Source organism: Eumetopias jubatus, unplaced genomic scaffold, assembly GCF_037043125.1.
Source record: "Eumetopias jubatus isolate StellerSeaLion01/CBP00866 unplaced genomic scaffold, mEumJub1_p1.0 scaffold_2, whole genome shotgun sequence".
In the NCBI taxonomy this organism is placed as follows: Eukaryota; Metazoa; Chordata; class Mammalia; order Carnivora; family Otariidae; genus Eumetopias; species Eumetopias jubatus.
In genome coordinates this window covers 180,523,931-180,537,399 of record NW_028274808.1, presented here as the reverse complement: position 1 = coordinate 180,537,399, position 13,469 = coordinate 180,523,931, and positions in this window count along the sequence as shown.

The window sequence follows — 13,469 nt, the reverse complement described above, 5'->3', positions numbered from 1 at the left end:
GCTCACCGCCGCCTTTGGGATGAAAACAATGAAGGCTGCCGGTTTGGTGGGGAGGGGGGGGGGACAGCAAACACCAGCACTCAACATCTTGCCTGCCTGTCAGTATGCTGGGCTCCTAGAGAGCCATCAAGCTTTATTTACATTGACTTGGAGGGAGGGTGTGGCTGTAAAGAAATCATCATTGAGATTAGTCATTTTCTGCTTCTCCAGGAAAATAGGGCCCTGAAAGTGGAAAAGAAACTCATACACATTAATAAATGCCGTTAGCAAGCAAAATTGATTCAAGATGAACGAAAATAAAAAGGAAAGTCCTAGTGTCTTTTAATTATACCTTAATGGACTATAAGAGAAGATATTGTTAAAAGTATTGAAGAGATGGTTTTGTTAAAATTCCCATTTCATATATGGGGAAACTGAGGTCCAGAAAGGAGAAGTTTCTTGCCCAGTGCTTTACATCCAGACGGGGATGGAGAAGAGTGTTTGAACTAGGTCTTTTGATCACTAGGCCTGTACTCTTTTTACTACACTTCCTTACAGTTCATATTTCTTTGGTAAAGCAAATAAGTTCTATTGAAATGCACTGACACAATGAATAGTCACAAGATAGAAGCTTACACTAGAAGCTTGCTGTGTAATGTGATGCAGAGTTGTGTTGGCTGCATCTTTCATGGGAATGCTTCCTGAGAGTGCCAAGGAGGGATTTGTGACAACATTATTCTTGCTAGCATCATGGTTTTCTCTATCTTATCACACTGTTTATGGTGAATCTGATTTCATTTAGTGTTGTAACCTTGAAATCTGAATCATGGGGGTGGGGGATGTATGCATTAAAAATGCAGGTTCTTAGGCTTACCAGCAGACTACATCAGAATTTTGGGGGAGTGGAGTTTAGAAATTAGTATTTGACAAAGATCCCAGATAAAGATTATTAATACTAAAGTTGAAGAAATTCTTCTATTAGTCCAACAGTGTATTAATTTCCAAAGCCTGCTGTAATAAATTACCACAAACTTAGTGACTTAAAACAACACATATTTATTGTCTTACAGCGGTGAGGGTCAGAAGTCCAAAGTGAAGGTCAAAAATTTGAAATGGGTTTCATTGGACTAAAATCAAGGTGTCAGTAGGGCTCCATTTCTTCTGTTTCTTGGCTTTTCCAGCTTCTAGAGGCATCCATATTCCTTAGCTCATGCTGCCTTCCATCACTTGGTCCTCTGCTTCACCATCACATCTCTCTCTTTGACTCTGACATTCCTGCTTTCTTCTTTCCTTTAGAAGGACCTTTGTGATTATATTACCCAAGGGAAACTCCTGTCTCAAAATCCTTAAATTAATCGCAGCAGCAAAGTCCCTTTTGTCATGCAAGGTAACATATTCACAGGATCTGGGTATTAAGAGGTGGACTTCTTTGGGGAGGCATTAAACTGCCTATCACAACTGGTTTTAAAACAGTTCAAAGAAACAGAAAGAAGAGGGGAACAGGGGGCCTCAGTAGGGTCTTCTGTCTCCTGGAGTTCCCTGAGATGTCTTTAAGAAACCTGACGACTCTGAAGAGCACGGTTTGAGAAAAGCAATCCCAACATGCTTGCTTTCTGAAGAGTCTGCATGGAGGAATCTACCAGTCTTCATTTAGTTTATCTTGCATGACTTTTCAAGAGTTAATTTTTGCAGCTACCACTCAGCCTGCCCATTCTCAATTTTCTGACAAACTCCACACTTTGCAGAAAACAAATAAAATGCGACCTTGCTTTCTTAGTGATCAAATCACTGCTTTCACTGATTTTAAGAGATTTAGAGAAGATGTCGGTCAGGAAGGGGGCTTCCAGTTAACTTTACATTCCTCAGTGTTTTCTAAAATTGTTCTATGAAAAAGAAAATAAACAAGTAATTAGTGGATTTTTTGAGGTCTCTTTTTCTTTTGTGTATCTGTACAGCTCTGTTTCTTGTCATTATGTGCCTCTCCCCTTACCCAGCACATGCTTTTGTCTTTGGATTAACCTTGGCATTGGCTGTGAAAGTTTTGCAATAATTTTCCTTTGAGACACTATTTGGGCTCTGACAGAACTCTGTAGGTGTTTCTGAATTAATCTAAGAAAAAATGGCCCTGGGTTATATATTTTAACTAATATATAACAGCACAAAAAGCTATCTAATGGGAAATTAACCAAAGGCAGGGAATTACTTTTTTTTTTCTTAAAAGGCATCTTTGTATGTCACTGTACAGGAGACACTTGGTCATCCGCCCTATGACAATACTTGGAAAGAGATGGATTTAATAATTGTCCTCAATGTCTGTATTAGGCAGCTTGGGCCGTCATAACATATTACCACAGGCTGGGTGGCTTCAACAACAGAAATTTATTTCTCATAATTCTGGAGGCAGAGAAGTTCAAGATTAAAGTGCCCACGAAGTATGTTGCATTCTGAGGTGTCTTCTCTTGGCTTGAAATGGCTGCCTTCTTGCTGTGGGCTCATCTTGGAGAGAGACAGCCAGAGCTCTGGTGGCTTTTCCTCTTCTTACAAGGGCTCTATAGGATTAGGGCCCTACCCTTAAGTTGCAAAGGAGCAAGGATGGCTAATTCCTTTAGACAAAGAACAAGATATGAGTTTAAAGAATCTGTGCTTCTGCTTCTTCCCCTTGTCATAATAATATAAACCATTTTTAAAAATAATGAAATGGTCAAGATCTTTCAAGAATCAAGAAACACTTGTGGTGCTCTGGAGGCAAACTATGCACTGAATTGTGCCCTCCAAAAATGTGTATGTTTAAGCATTAGCTCTCCATGTGACTATATTGGTATTAGGGCTTTTAAAGAAGTGATTAAGAAATCTCTGAAACAGTTATATCTATATTATTTTTCTATCTATCATCTCTCTCTCTCTCTCTCCATCTCTCTCCCTCTATCTTTCTATCTATCATCTATCTAATCTTTCTTATATTTAAGTAGTTATCTATTACAAGGAGGGCATGGGATGCCATGTTTGAAGAAGAAAGTGGCTTTATATCAGTTAAAAAATCTGTTTCCCAGCCTGAATTTTGCAGTCTCCAAGGAAACGCTTACCACTACAAAGAAGTAATCGGATTCACCTGAAAACTATCAAACTATTTCTAAATCACTTGCACTGAAGAAATAATTGTTTTTTGAGAGGGGTAAAATTCCTGTTCAAACTTTTTTATTTTAAAATTATCCTTTCCTTTCTCTATTTATATAGGTCCCTAAACTTGTCCCAATCACTACTAAAAAACATAACACATAAAGGGAATGAAACTGAATCTCCCTGGTGACATGCTCCTCCTGCTCTAAGAAACAAACAAGCATATCCGTTTTCATCTCTACATTTGGTTAGTAGGAACAAATTGACACAAATTAAATGACATGTATAAAAAAGTGATATATATAAATAACTGAACAAGTAAATAAAATAATTAATATATAAATATAATAAATAACTAATGGGTAAATAAAGTTTGGTAATATGTTTTTAGTATGGGTAGAAAGAAATGAATTGGGTAGGGATATAATTAATTTATAAATTTAAAAAATGTCACAACTCCAAAATTGGAGAAATCATGGATTCATTTCCAGGGGCTAATATGATTGATTTAAAATTCTGCACATTTTAGCCTAACACTCTGAGAAAAAGCCCAAAGAACCATTCCCAAAGGTGTCAAGTGCCTAATGGCTGGATCCTATAAGAAATGTAGACATCTTTTTATGTTGTTGAAAGAGTACTTACTTCCAAGTCAGAAGATAAGGATTGGAGTCTGACTCTGCCACTAACCAGCCTTACCTCCTGAACAACTCACCTCACTTCCTTAGACTCAGTTTTCTCATTCTCTTGGTAAGATTAAATGTCTCTAACTCTCCCAGCAGTCTGGAAACTCCATGAAAGTCAACTGATGAGAGTAGGCTTTTGTTGCAGTGGGCTGTGGAAGAGCCCTGGAGATTATAGCTGGGACAAACTATAAAGAAAGAAGCCAGCTAAGGATGATGTAGACAAAGGAGAAAATTGACCTACATGGGGAAATATTGCAAAAAGCTGCCTAGAGAATCTGAAAGTGATTTTCAAGTAACACCCAAGTAGTCCCAGGGATGCTTGGGGCAAGACAATGCTCTGCTATTTCAGAAAAGAAAATATGTACTGTGTTCTGTGAACTTGAATACAGTCAAGGACATACATCATAATCGTGTGCCAAACCAGCCTTGTCAGGATAAGGTATGGTCTGAGAACAATTCTCTTCTGGAACAAAGCTCTGTGGAATATACAGGAGCATGTAGTACTTTGAATATTATCTCTACACTAATGGAAGGTGGGTTTTCTTCTTTCTGGTACAAGTTTTAATAGAATTAAGTTCAGATATTATGAATATTATACATGGTAATGAAGTCTTTGAAAGTCATGTGGTAAATTGTGTTTTGGATAAGATGACTTCACCAACTTATTACAAACCTCATTTATTCACCAATGCAGAGAGGAAAGAAATCTTCCTGACCTACTATGTTGCCACTATTGATTAGGTTCTGCAGCTACAGAGATGAGTAAAACGGGTCCCCACAAGTATATCTGTGAAGAATATAAGTTGAAAACAGCTGCATTTAATTAAAAAGGTAACTGGTAATTCAAAAATTTGTGTGCCTTCAGGAGAAGTGGAATGATCAACTGGAGCTTACTGCCATGAGAATCCCAGACATAAAGAAAATCACACTTTTTAGCCTTGCAGATAGTATTTTAAGGGCTTTTAAAATAACAAGTTTAACCTATTAGGGCACACATTCATGAAACATGAGGTCAGAAGGAAGACAAAAACCATATTTTATGTCTTTACTTGTTCTATGGAATTTCCTTTCTTCATTTATGTTAGGATCAAATCCTCCTTTGCAAATGACTGACTCATTTATAGGATGGCAGCACACTAGGTACAGGCTCCAGAAGTTGAAGGCCAGAGTTGTTTTCACCTTCTGATTTAATCCTTTAAAGATTCTGCTCACAGATTTGAAGACTGCTATTCACAAAGGCTGCCAGTCCAATTTTACTTGACTTCTTGCCATCATCAATTTGGATCATCCCTTCTAGGAGTTCTTTTCTTCCTTGGTTCTATGACTTCTCCTGATTGCTCTTACCTCTCTGATTGTTTTCAATCTCTCTGGAAGACCCTCTTCCTTTGCCTCCCTCTTCCCACATAGTCATTCCTAGATTCCTCTTTTTGTCTTCAAATCTGTATTAGTTTTCTATTGTTGCCATAATAAGTTACCACAAATGTAGTGGCTTCAATAACATATATTTATTATTTTGTAGTTCTTAAGGTTAGAAGTTCGACATAGGTCTCACCAGGTCAGAATCGAAGTGCCAGCAGGACTGTTTCTTTCTGAAGGCTCTAGAAGAGGATTGATGCCTTGCTCATTCACTTTTTGACAGAATTTAATTTCTTGTGGTCATAGGACTGAAATTCTTCTTACTTGCTGGCTAGCCACTGAGGCACATTCCCAGCTTCTAGAAGCCTCCCCTATTGCATGGCTCATGGCCCTCTTCCTCCATTTTCAAAGCCAGAAATGGAGGGTTGAATCCTCTCATACTTTGAATCTCCTCTCCTTCTTTTTCATCTCTCTGTGACCATAGGTAGGAAGTTTGGAAATTTCTGTTTTTTTTTAAAGACTTATTTATTTGAGAGAGAGGAGAGCATGAGCATGGGGAGGGGTAGAGGGAGAGGGGGAGGGAGAGTGAGAGGATCTTTCTGAGCATGGAGCTTGACCTGGGGCTTGATCTCAGGACCCTGAGATCATGACCTTAGCCAAAATCAAGAGTCAGATGCTTAGCAGTCACCCAGGTGCCTCAGAAAGTTTTTATGTTTTTTAAGGACTCGTGCAATTAGATTGGACCCACCTGGATGATCCAGTATACTCTCCCCATTTTAAGGTCCATAACCTTATTAACATCTGCAAAGTCCCTCTTGTCATGTAAAGTAATGTATTCACAGGTTATAGAGATAAAGGCATAGACATCTTTGCAGAGTCATTTTTCTGCTTACCACAAAGTCCAAAATCGAATTTGCTATCAGTTTCTGTACACTATACTTTCTTCTTGCTCTTATATCAAATCTTTGCTGCATATATCAAAGTCTGTTACTAATCAACAACTTCAGGCATCATCAAGAAGTCTCTACTTTGTCACATCTCCCCTGGTCACCTCAAATTTGACCAAGTCTTTTCTCTGCTAGATAACTTTCAATGGCTTCCACTGTCCACAGGATAAAATCCAAAATCTTTATCATTTGCCTAAAGATTCCTACCTGTTTTTTTTTCTTATCCATTCCCGCGACTCTCCCCACTCCACCTCTTTATTTTCGTACATCTTTCATCTATGTTATGTCAAGTCTCAGTGCCTTGACTTACATTTTTCTTTCCATCTGGAACATATCTCGCCTTCAACTGTTCAGTGAGTGTGTTCCAACTTAAAATGCTGTAGGAACTGACTTCTCACTTGTCTTTGACTACCAGCTTCATGCTAATGGTCCCCCATAAAACATCTTTTCCATTCTATTGTCCTAACTGCATGTATATGTATGTCTCTTGCTGTTTATCTATAATGTCACAGAGCATAAGGACCTGGAATTATTCACTTCAGTATTATCATTGCCTGGGACAGTGCCTGGGAAATATTTGATGCCCAATATATACTTTCTGAATAAATGAATAAATGAGTGAATGAATAAAAATAATTCGTCTCCTAAGAACTACAAATTTTTTCATAGAAATCAATGAAAAAGTGTTTGTTTATATTTTACTATTTATTAAGCATGTACACCTATTAAGTAAGTGATCTATGTATGGCAAGCAGTTTATCATTTTTGTGAACTATAGGTAAATCAACACATTTGGCTGTATTTTATTCCAAATGCCTAACATTGAGCTTTGTACTCAGTATACCTTTTGTATAGAGGGTGCTCAATAAATGGCTATTAATTTGAATTTCCACTCTGCTTCTCTGACAGGAAACATTAGCTCAAGTGCCTGGAATCGTGGAACTCTGCATCTCCTGCATCCTGATCATTCTGAGGATTCAGTTGGCAAGGTTTATAGGGCCAGATTCTTAGAACATGAAGAGCATGGATTTTCATGGATTTAATTCCTGTGTTCCAGTCCTGCCTCCGGCACCAGTTGGTTATGCATGTGACTTTAGAGATTACATTTCATTGTTCTGAAAATATTTTACTATTTGTAAAATAAGGCTTTTAATTGTATGATTTTGGAAACCTCTCACATTTTCTGCCCACTAAAAAGAATTTCTTGACCCTTCCTGTGTGGCTGGCATTGGGCTAGGGTCCGAGAGTCATTCAAACAAGTATCAATCATGGTCCTTGCCCTCAAGGAAAACTCTAGTTCAGAAGGCCAGTGTGGTTTGGTAGAAAGAGAGGTAGTTAGGTAAAAATAAGTTTGAAGAATACTTGTATTCATTTTTGGCTTTTATTCTACCGCTTTTCTACCTACATGAGAAGGCAAGATACTCGGCTTCAACTCTCTCTTCCTACACAGGTGTTCGATTGCAATCTTGAATTAGGAGGGTGGAAATGCATATTTGCAATAGGGGGTGAGATGGCAGCTGTGAGTACATGAGGTGAGTGTAAGCTGAGAGGCCTGAGCTTCCCACAGAGAGGCTAGCAGGGATGATGGTACATCAGTGGTGAATCAGCCCTCTGGAGATCATCTTGAAGAACAAGGACGAGTCATGCCTCCTCTTGCCTTTCCCTACATTTGAAAAGGCTGTGGCCAAAGTATATTTCAGGAGCTAAAAAACAAAACAAATAAAACCAAAGGAAAGCTTTCTTACGGGCAGTAAGGATACACACACACACACACACACACACACACACACATCAGAATATTTGCGGTGGTTTAGAATGCAAAGACAAAAATGGAAACTCTGTTCTCACTGAATGGCTAAGACAAATTGAAATTTTTTTCATCTCCATTTTCTTACTATCAATTTTGTTGCCTTTCGTGCCTGATGGAAGGATGCCGGAGTCAGTTGGGATTAGAAGGCGTATGCCGACATAAATGGATGGTAGCTGAAACAGTACCTGACAGATCTCCATCATAAATCTTCCTCCTGAAATCAAGCTCTCAATTAAAAGAGCACTTTTTTGAAAGAATGGTGCCCACGTGATCTTAAAAGGATCTTGGGAAAAGAAGTGAGATGGAGCAGAGTAAAATAAAAAAGACCGTTAGTAGGCAGCTTAAGAGAGTAACCAAGTGGAGAGGAGGAAACCATTGTTACGAGGGAAAAATGGCAGTTTTTCTTATAATTTTTATTCAGCAAAGGAAACTTGATGAATGACTCTTCTCTTGGTGGTGTCAAAAAGGGAACAGGAAAAGAGAAGGACTCAAAGTGATGATAATACTGCCTCCCAGAGGGAAGGAAAACCAAGGCTTTGATCTGGGTGTACGCCTTTTCTGTTTAAATGATCTGTGCCAAGGGTTCTCTTAGTGGGACAGATAATTGAGACCTAACTGGATTCTTGAGATCTATGATGTAAAGCTTCATCAATTCTACAGCAGTGTCCTAGACTGGGAAAGGAGTAAAAGATGCCTGATCAACAAAGTGGCTTGACTTAATTATGCTTTTGGAATGGATGTCACATTCTCTCTGGTCGACCTTTCTTTTTGACATGGATACTTTTAACTCATATGGACACATAAAGTCCTCACCTACCTAAGAGTTTGGGTGTACCGGAAAGTATTAATGGGGAGTCACTGTTCTTCACAAAGCCAGATCAATCATTCCAGTCTCAGAGATAATAATTTCTCCCATTCAACAGCTTCTTTACCCCCATACTTTGTGCTCTGTAAGGAAGCACTGAAACCCATCCGCCAACTGGAAAAGGTGTTACTCATCCTAACCCAAAGTATTAAGGTTACTTATGTTTCCAGTACCAGTCAAAAGCTTCAAGAAAAGCAGAGAACGATGATTATTGAATTTCTCTCTGCTTGGGCTGGAGATAATGAGCCGCTCCTGCTGCCCTTTACATGCATAATGCCTGTTGATGTCAATGAGAGCCTCATGGTGTGCAAAAGCTGTTAGATCACATGCATCATCTTGAAAATAATAAGGACAAAGGGATGCCTCTTTTTTTTTTTTTTTAACTTGACAAAGTGAGTATCTATGGTTCCAAGCTTCTCTGGATGGTCCCAATTAAGAAGAAATAATTTTCCTAGAGTAGTGTGGCTGCCACAGTTTCAAGGTGAGCTTTTCATGAGGAAGGGATGGAGCAGTTTCTGGGACTGTTTTAGGCTTCCAAGGTCACTTCTCCTGAGAGACATGATTAGGAAGTGTTAGCAGTCGTCTCAGAGATTGATCAAAAACATGTAACTTTATATATTGGAAGGGAAATGAGGAGAGTTAAAAGAAGAGCAAAAAAGAAAAAATTCTTTTTCATTTGCAGGAGACAAAAGGCTTTTTTGGGAAATTACTTAACTCCTTTGAGCTTTTTGTTCCCTCTTTTGTAATGACGGCTTGAGTCTAGATCCCTGCTTCTCAAACTTAGCTCATTGTTGGTACAACTTGGAGAACTTGTTAAGAAAAAAAAAAGGAAAAGAATAGCTTTATAGGTTCCTCTCCAGGAAACTCATATTCAGTAAATCTGGAGTCCTGGAATCTGCATTTTAAAGATCTATTTATGTATTTGAGAGAGAGAGAGAAAGAGCGTACACACCCAGAGGAGGAGGGAGTGGGAGATGGAGAAACAGACTCCCTGCTGAGCAGGGAGCCCCACTGGGGGCTCGATCCTCTGGCATCATGACCTGAGCCGAAGGCAGCTGCTCGACTGAGCCACCCAGGTGCCCCTGGAATCTGCATTTTAATAACTTATTTTGATAATCATGTAAATTTGGAAAACACTTGTAGATGGGTTCCGGGGTTCTGGATACTTGAATTCTTTTTTTTTTTTTTTTAATGTTTTTTAGGTGTTAGATTATGGACTGGTCTTGTCTAGTTAATGACTGGGCATATTGGAGAGACCATGCCCTAAATTATGTCTAGCTTCTGATTACAGTGGGCACTAAGAGGACATGTTTCAGAGTTTGAGGAAAAAAAAGTCTAATCTGGAAGACAAGAAATAATATTAACTGTTACAGCGACAGGTAGCAGACACTGATTCTAGCAAGATAATGGGAAGCATCCAAAGAATTATGTAGAGAGAGAGATGTTGGATATTCATAATCACATGTATCAATAGGTATCTGACTTCACAGAGATTTTCCAACATCTCATCCAACACAAGCCGCTGTCTCTCCATCGTTGCTTCAAACAAAAGCCTGGAGTTATTCTTGATTCCTCTTAGGCTCTTGCATCTAAGCACAACCAAGCCTTCACAGGTGGGATGTATCTACCCTATTTCTGACATACATACAACCTGAATCTGACTGCTTCTCATCTTCTTCAGAACTACAATTCTAATCTAAGGCCCCACATTTCTTATGTGAACTCCTGCCACAGCTTTCTAACTGGTCTCCTGGCTTCAAAGCTAGCTTCTTTGTCACCCTATACAAAGGAACCAGTATAATGTTCAAAAAAAAAAAAAAAAATCAGGTTGTATCACTTCTCCACTTAAACTTCGATCAAATCTTTTTCTAAAATTCTCTTCGATTTGGGTTATAGGTGAAGGGTCTATCTTCTCAGTGGAAAAACTATTTGAGAAAGCTTCAGCGGACTATCAAAGGTCGCTCAGTGATTGAATGACACCAAGAATATCTCTTAATTTACAAAAATAATTGTTTTCTGAATTCTCTTCCACTGTATTGCCTTTGCTAACTCATAATTAACTGAAACTTCTACACATAAGAAATCTTCATCTTTCTTAATCATACCAAATGAACTCAGGAACCTAATTATGTTCACTGCTTTTCATAAATGCAGTTGGTGTTCTACAGCTTGTTTTTGGGAAAAGTTTCTCAGTTATTTATAGTGACTTTTTTTTTCTTTTCTAAAGTCTCTTTTCTTCATTAAACACTGGATTAAGTAATAAATGGTAAAAGTCAGTCAGGTAGAGTGCTGGGGAAAGGCATTTTGGGAAGAGGAATAGTATGTCTGAAGGCAGCGACATGTGTAAAGTAGTAAGAAAAATTCAGGACTGTGCAAGTCATTTGGTGTCCTCTGACTGAAGCAAAGAGTGTACTTTTGGAGGAACAGAGGGAGGTAAGATTAGGGATATGGACAGGTGCCAGGTCATGACAGATCTTATGAGCTATTTTAAGGAGTTTGTAGTATGAAATTTATGGAAAGCCATAGGATATAATTTGGGGAAGTAGGATGATAAGATCTGAAGTGTGGAAAGACCTTTCTGGCATCAGTGTAGTGGGAGGGATGGTGGTTGAGAGTGTGAGGCAAGACGAAGAGTGGGTAGATTGACAAGACATAAGGAGGAATTAATAATCAATATCAGGAAATCTTATGGACTCTACCTTCAAACTGTAAACTGAAGGTGACCAATTCTTCCCATGTACACTATTACTATCTTGTGATAAGCCGTTGGCGTGGCTCTCTTGGATTACTAGAATAGTCTTCTAAGAGGTCTCCTAGCCTCTGTACTTGCCTTTGCTCCTTCCGTAGTTTATTGTCAACATAGGAGCCAGAATGATACTTTTAAAACATAAATTTTATCATGTTGCTTCATTCCTCAAAATTGTCCAACGGCTTCTTATTTCACTCAGAGTAAAAGTCAGTCATTATAAGGACAAGGCCCTACCCAGAATAACGCCTGGTGATCCCAGGGATCTCACACGGTCAGTTTCCCCCACTCATTCCACTTCCTCTGTACGAAACTCCTGCTGTTCTTTCAAAACACTAGGTATGTGCCTTCCTTAGGGTCTTTGCAATGTCTGTTCCCTCTACCTGGAATGCTCTTCCCTCAGATATCCACACACAGCTAATTCTCTGATCTCCTTTAACTCTACTCAAATATCACCTTTCTAAAAGGTTGTACCCTTCCCTGATCCCTCTTTTAAAATTGAGATCTGCTGCAACTTCCTACCCTGGACACTCTAGATTCCCCTTCTCTTGCTCTATCATTTCTCCTAAGACCACATGCAACATACCATATGATTTACTGACCTATTATTTTGTTATTAATTTATTTATATATTTTGTTCTGTAATATGAACTCCATGGGCAGGGATCCTTCTCAGTTTTATTCACTGATATATACTCCAAACAGCCACTGTGAGGACAGCTGACTTGAGAAAAATGGTAGGAATGGAGATGTTGAGGCTTTCTAGGGTTTTTTTTTTTTTTTTTTTTTTTTTTAGAATTCAAAGAGAAGCATTAAAGGGGCAGATATTATTTATAGTTTCTCTCTTAGTTTTAGCCTTTTGGGTAATCCAACACCAGTGTCAGCTTATTACTTTCATGAACACTTGGAACCCCAAGTGCTCTAGCTCCAGGGTCTTGGATGTCCTCTCTGGCTTTATCTATTTCTTTACCACTCACCCAAACAGCGTGGCTATGCCAAGAGTGAGTCCCATCTAATTGTGTGATATAGATCAGGGGGAAAATAATGTGTACAGGCAACATTTATTGAATGCTCACTATGTCTCAAGCACTTAATTAATCCTCACCGCAATCCCATGAGGTAAATGTTAATTATTATTGTCCTTTTTTATATATGGGGAAAACTGACACACAGAGAGATTAAAGCACTTGGAAGTAGCAGAAATGGGATTTGAACTGCAGTCCTTCATAGTAGCCACTATGCTTTACTTCCATTTCTTAGAATAGTGGTTCTAATAGTTGTTCATGGTATAAAATTCTTGGGCATCATGAGAAAAATATTGTAACCATTGACTTTTTTTTTTTATATAAATTGAGGAACTTAGTTTCAAGCAACAGAAACCAAGTCTGGTTATTTCAAGCAGAAAGGGAATTTATTAAGAAACAAAATATCTTCCCAAATCTTCAGCACAGGTGGAGAATCAAGCATGGAGCTTCTACAGTCAGGAACAATCTCTGAGTGATGCCATGGTACAAGAGGACCAGCTGGGCTTTGTCACTGAGCCCTGCTCCTAGGTATAGGTATCCAAGCTGACATTACCAGTTCTCAGATGCTGAACATCAGTCTTTGCAACTAGAACCAATATTGCCTGTGGTGCCTCTGCAAGATGGATCTCTACAAGATGGTCTCTCCTTCTGGCACCTCGCCAGAAAGGCTCTTGCACAGACCCTGCTACTTTGTCTTCCTAACTTGGGTTTCAAAGTCTGGGCCAGTGCATCTGATTGGTGAAGTGTGGGGAATATGCTGTACCCTAACTTCAAAGGAGACTGGGAAGGTGAGAATTTGGCATTTTCAACTTCTATTGGTGCCCATTAGTCATTCTTTTAGCTTTTTAGTAAGAGAAACCTTTTCTTGGTCTTGTGAATGTAAGGTTTCAGAAGACAAAGGGAAAGAATTAAAAGAGTGGTGAATATCCACTAAAACCTTT